Genomic DNA, 6,505 nt, shown 5'->3' with positions numbered 1-6,505 from the left:
CCCCCCCCCCCCCCCCCCCCGCCCCCGCAGTGTTTTGTGTTTACCTTTCTCAGAGCATTTGGCAATGAATTACAAATTGTTGTTACTTGCCTGTCTCCCTGTTCTTCACAGTGAGCTCCTTGAGCACAGGAACTTCAGTCACTATCTTTAACATAGTGTCTAATGCACAGTAGGCATTCAATATATGTTTGATGCTAAATCTTAGAGCGACAGTGAATTTGAACCAGGAAGTGGACTCCTTAGCTCCATACATGCTGCTTGCCCCAAGATGGTCACCTTAGTGCTCCTGCTCCCCTCACCAGCCTGTTGACCTTCCTAACCCCTCCTTTCTTGAGCTTGCAGGCATTTTTTTCTGCATATGATAACATGGGGAGAGTGTGGCAGATGGGGTCAGAAAGCCTGGAGTCAAGAAGCCTGGGAACCTTAGAGACAACGTCTCTGAAGATGAAACAGCCCTTCCTTATGTCGAGTCCAGATTTATTTTATCTATCAAGGATGGGACATTCCTCTACTCCACATGAAGCCCATAGAATAAAACGCTAAGAAAGAAAAGGGAGCTGAATGCTACTGAGGAAAAAATTAATGGATTGTAAAAGGAAAATAATGAAGATCTCCTAGCAGGTGTCAGGGAAAATGTATCATTCAATAGTTTTAAAGAACAAAAATCAAAAGGTCCAAACCAGGAATGTGTGAAACATAAACAGGTTTTGCAGACGATGAATTGCTCTCCTATACACATTTTTCTCTTTTCAGTTACAGAACATGTGATGGAAAGAATTTGTTTATTCCAAGTTTGCCAACATAGTTTTTGTTTTGACAGTTCAAGGGATGTATCAACTTTTCCTAATGGCCTGTGAAGACTCATGATGTAGAAATTTGGTTTTGTACGCCATGTTTAGAAAGTATTCATGGAACTGGAGCACACAACTTGCATTAACTAAATATTAGGAAGGAAAAAAATGGAAAGGGGCCTCAGAAAGAAATTAACACACACTCTAGAAAAGGCTGATACTGCCATCTGATTATTGATTATTGTTAAAAATAGTAGGTAATAATAATTGTGGCTACTTTTTACCGAGTGCTGACTATATGCTAGGCATTGTGCTAGAGTCTAGCCATGCAGCAGGAAGCAAAACAGCTATGTCTTGCCCCTGGGTAGGTAGCTATTAAACAGATAATTACACAGAGAGTGTATAATTTATAAAGGTTAGTAAGAAGAGGGGATTTTTAAAAAAGAATAATAGGGGAGACCTACTCTAGACTGATAATCAGGAAAGACCTCCTTGAGAAAATGATATTTAAGCTGGACCTAAAGAATGAGCAGAGGCAGCGAGGTGAATAGTGGTGGGGAAAGAATTATAGGCAGAGGCCACAGAATATATAAATATCTTGACATTGGAAAGAGTTTGGCCTTTCTAAGGAACTGAAAGAAGGCCGCCTATTGGTTGTTTTCCTGTTGGTCCTCCCCTAATTCCTGCCCCCGCCCCTGCCCCTAGCCCTGGTATGCAGTGCAGGGCCCTGAATCCTGCAGGCTGGGTCAGGCCATCTGGTCAGGTGGCTCTATTGAATAGGACCAACAGAAAGAACTGGTAGGAGATTGGAAGGTAGGCAAAAGGGAGAAACTAAGATATTTCTACCTTTTTTTCTTTTTTCTTTTCCTGGCCCAGGAGAGTCTTTCTGGCAGTGGTGATGTCTTCTCTGCAGCTTTAGAATTTTTTTGGCTTTGGGTAAAACATCGTGATAACCCCTGTCCTTTATTTTGGAACTAAGATAATTGGCTAGAGACACACTCTTTACAGTTTAATGGCACCTCCTTGTCCACAGGGGTGTAGTTGTGGTTACAATCAACCTAGTTGCTTCCTTCTAGAAGGTCATAAGTTTATAAGAAATAGAAAGGCTAACAAATTGCAGCATTCACAGATTAAAGCCCTGTCCATTTTCCCACTAAAAAAAAACAAAACAAAACAAAAAACCCTGTGACCCATTTCTGGAACAGCTTGCAAAGTCATTACAGTTTTGGTCAGGGCAGCCAAGGTTTTTAACAGTGATTCACATGATCAGAAATCCACATGGAAGCAGCTGCCTGAATTTTTTTTTTCTTTTTGGCTAAAGAGAGTGAGTAGAGAAGTCTACCCTTAGCAATAAGAAAATTGCGCATGACCTAGAGTGAGTTGCATGTATGTTACTTATATATTTATTATAATAGTTATTAATTAGGCACTAAAGCTATTCTAGCATCTGTACTAGTTACTTCACAAATAATACTGAATTTTCATGATACATTACAATTACCCTCAATGTTGTAAGTATTATTTTCTCTTTTTTGTAGAAGGGAAACTAAGGCTTAGGAATATCATAAGGCTTAACTTAAGGTCGAAGTGATGGTAACTGGATACAAATCCACATCTGTTTGACTTTAAAATCCATAATACTGTGCCACACTATAGTATCTCCTTTTTGTTGGTAATCTCATAATAGCTCAGTTTCACCGTGGAATTGAGGATTATAAAACCAAGGTATGGATTCTATTCAGCTTCAAATATCATCAGTAATTTACCCAGGTCTGCTAACATGTGACTGGTGACAATGAAGTAGAAGCAAAAAAGACGTTAGATCCTATTGATTTATGCATTTATTGGAGAAGCCAGTAGATCTTCTAAAAATTTGTTTCTGTTGTTTCTTTGTAAGATTTTATTTTTAAGTAATCTCTATACCCAACATGGGGCTTGAACTTACAACCCTGAGACCAAGAGTTGCATGCTCTACTGACTGAGTGGGCCAGGTGCTCCTGTTGTTGTTTTAAATAAACATTTCAGATGTGTTGCACCGCCCCCCCCCCCCCCCAGCCAGTGTTTGCTGCCCAGGATCCATGTTCTTCGAATATTATAATCAACGCATTCCTTATCACAGAAGGCATATGTGAGGATGTTTGGTGCTAACTACAACTAACCAAGTGGTTTTCTGGAGTATTGTGCAAAAATTCTTCCAGGAGTGAATCAGCGGAACAGAGTGCCTTGACATCCACCATAACTTTGGAGTATGATCAATGCGTAGGGAAATTTACACTTGCTCTCCCTGCCGTAACAACCCATGTGTGATACTGACAATGCCTTCCCGCTTTGTTTCCCTCTTCTGTTGGACTTCCCAGTCCAGCTCCTCAAACCCTCACAACACAAGTCATAACAGTGCACGGCACTGTATGTATGGTTAGGGGAAATATATATCTGTTTCTTTCTTTTTGTTTTTGAAATATAAAGCTAGGAAGAAGAAAAGAGGGGAGAGTTTGGTAATGGCTGCCGAGAGAGTACACACAGGCAGAATGACTCCACATCATACACCCAAGACCCAGAAGAGCATTTATTCAGAGAAACTTACAGAAGCAGGAAGAGGAGGAGGTATGAGGTCCCTTCTTGGCTAACTGCTGTCTGAGACAGTGCACAGTGATCTGGCGAGACCGCCATCTAAACTCTGGGCGAATAAACTGCACGCAGGAAGGTAGGCATCAGCTCTGGTATGACAAGGGCCTGCGGTCCAAGCCTTGGACTTCCGCCGTCAGGCCTTCTCAGCATTCCTGTTTGCAGCGTGACCAGACCCTCCCTGGTGTGAACAGGAGCTCAGGTGCAAATCTTGCAGTTCCAGGTGTCTGATGCATGGAGCCTTGGCCTCCCATCATGCCCCTCCACCTCAGTACTTTCTCTGGATGCTTGCCAAGCAGCCCCACCCTGCAGGAAGCCAGCCTCACCCTGGGAGGCCTTCCAGGGGGAAGCGCCAGATAAATTAACCTTTACTCCTCAGTGCAGCATAAACCTGAAGCCCTCTGAGGACCAGCTGGAATGGAGAACATCTCGTCAGAATGTGTTTGTCTGGGCCTTCGTCCAACACATCAAGTATCTTGGCCGATACTTACACTGTCATCCTATCAATCAAAAGAAATCGATCAAATAAAAAGCCTTTATTTCGCAGCTCAGAGTCGTTCTCTCCCACACTTCTCCTGTGTAAATTCTTGGTAGTTTGATAATAAGCAGATATGTTTCTTCTAGTAGCCTGATTGCTCAATCCCTCTGAGGTTTTTTCCTCCATTGATTTTGTCCTTTACCCTACCTCAGCCAGCCATTCCCACAATCACATCGTAAATCTTATCATTACCAATAATTGCCACTTAGTTATTATCTGAATTTAACATCCCCACTTCCTGTCATTCCAGTTCACTCCCTTTAAAGTTCAACTTTAACAATTCTCTCACCTCATCAGGATTTCTTTTTCCTTTTTTCTTTTCTTTTTTCTTTTTCTTTTTCTTTTCTTTTTTTTTTTTTTTTTTTTTTGAGAGAGAGGGCACAGGTGAGCAAGGGTAGAGAGAGACACAGGGAGAGAGAGAGAGAAGCAGGACTCATCTGAAGCAGGACTCAAACCCACGAACTGTGAGATCATGATCTGAGTCAAAGTCAAAAGCTTAACTGACTGAGCCACCCAGGCGCCACCCGCCCCCCTTAGGATGTCTAGCCCATTGATCCGGCACATCTTCCCTGTCCTTCACATCCATCCCTTCCTGTCTTCAAGTCTGTAACAACCACTATCCTCATTTCTGTGCACGTACCCTCAATTCCTTTGCCTCTCTCTCACATTAACTTGGAAAAACACAACTCTGATGATATCTAACTCCCTACCTACTTACTCTTCATAGTTTGTGGTTGAAAGAAAGCACTCTGCCCTGCTATTAGCTCCATTTTAAATTCGTAATTACACACATCAAATGGCCTAATGCTGCCTGGCAGTCTCACTGTATTTCTCTGCTCCATCCACCATCCAGCTTTCCTACACCACTCTTTTCCACTTTCTCCTCTCTCTTCAAATCCCTAACAAACCTCCTTCTCCATCCCCTCCCTCTGATGATCCCCTTCCTTCTTACTTCCTTAAGAACATTGAAGTACTCACGCGCGAATTTCTTCCAACCCCTGCTACACATTTACCCTGTGGCAGGATCTGTACACATATATGTTGCCTTTGTGCCTCTTCCTCGGATGCGCTATCCACGCATCTATCTAAGGCCAGTGCCTCCAGTCCCTTTCACGCATAGGCAAAGGCATCACTCTGGGAAATTTCTTTTCCTCCTCTGAAATTCAAATTTCACTGGGCATTCTGTTTTTATTTGCTAAATCTGGCAGCTGTACCCAGAAAAGGTGCTCAAGCAGAAAGTCAGGACAGTTGTTGGGCCCACTTCATCTTTTTGCTTCCCCCAGGGAATATAGTTCTGGGCTGCCTATAGTCCAGAGTCTGAAGACACTTGTTTATTTGGGAAGTGATAGTTCGGTACCACTTATTCCATCACAGACAGAAACAGAAGTTCATCCTTTGTCTTGTGAATTTTCTGATGGCATTTTTCTTTTTTTTTTGCCACCTAGAAGCTTAAGAATGTTATAAGAAGTCAAATTTAGTGGGGCGCCTGGGTGGCTCCGTCGGTTAAGCGTTTGACTTCAGCTCAGGTCATGACCTCACAGTTTGTGAGTTCAAGCCCCGTGTCTGCCTCTTTGCTGACAGCCTGGAGCCTGCTTTGGATTCTGTGTCTCCTTCTCTCTCTGCCCCTCCCCAACTTGTGTTCTGTCTCAACAAATAAATAAGTGTAAAAAAAATTTTTTTTACACTTGATCTTAGCCAAAAGGCCGAGAAGAGATTAAAAAAAATTTTTTAAAGGAGTTAAATTTAGCAAACTTTTTGGATTCCTTTAACACTATGGATTGCTATTACAATTACAATAAATTAATATTACAATTTCATCCATTTTCTTTTAGTGATTGCTTCATTCATTTCCATTTAAATCTTTGGTTTCTCTGTATTTATTTTGATGTGAGGAGGGAGGTTGGTCTATAGCTTTGTGGTTTTGGTTTTGGTTTTAGCTAGCTAGTGTGGAAGATTAAAGACATCCACAAATTTGTGAGTCCAGTGAGACGTGGACTTTATTTCCCCTCCTCTTGAATTTGATCTGGCTTCGTGATTGCCTTGGCCAGTTGAGTACAGCAGAAATGATGCTTGTCAGTTCTAGACTTAGGATTTGATGTCAGTGTTAATTTCTATGTTGGTTTCTCGAAGCCCTAGGTTGTCATGGGCTTGATAAAGAAGTTGTATGGAGAGGTCCTGAGGTTACTTGAGAAAGAGCAGCCAAGAGGAGCCCAGTCTTGTAGTTTTCTCTGCTGAAGTGTCAGACGTGTGAGTGAAGCTCTCTTGGACACGCAAGACTGGCTCAGCTGCTGGCTGAATACCACTAAGTGACATAGTCATTGCCACGTGCAACAAAATAATCACCCAGCCAAATCCTACTCAAATTCCTGACCCCCAAGGTCACAAGATAAAATAAAATGGTGATGGTTATCCATTTGTGTTAGGGTAGTTTGTTATGTATCCGTACATGACTGTAACAGTTACCCAGTTACCCACAAGATTTTTGATTAATCCATCTTTTTTTGTACTCATTTGAATTGTTACCTTTATCAAACATTCAATTTTCTTTTGT

At 41.9% G+C, this 6,505-nt stretch overlaps 1 pseudogene; it reads right to left on the bottom strand.

Moving 5' to 3' along the window:
- Nucleotides 1–5,588: 5,588 nt before the first annotated feature.
- Nucleotides 5,589–5,669, bottom strand: LOC125920591 (uncharacterized; annotated as a pseudogene).
- Nucleotides 5,670–6,505: the final 836 nt, after the last annotated feature.

The sequence above is a fragment of the Panthera uncia genome, chromosome B4 (assembly GCF_023721935.1).
Source record: "Panthera uncia isolate 11264 chromosome B4, Puncia_PCG_1.0, whole genome shotgun sequence".
NCBI lineage: Eukaryota > Metazoa > Chordata > Mammalia > Carnivora > Felidae > Panthera > Panthera uncia.
Note: the sequence above shows the minus strand (reverse complement) of the source record. Positions and strands in the feature narration are given on the sequence as shown.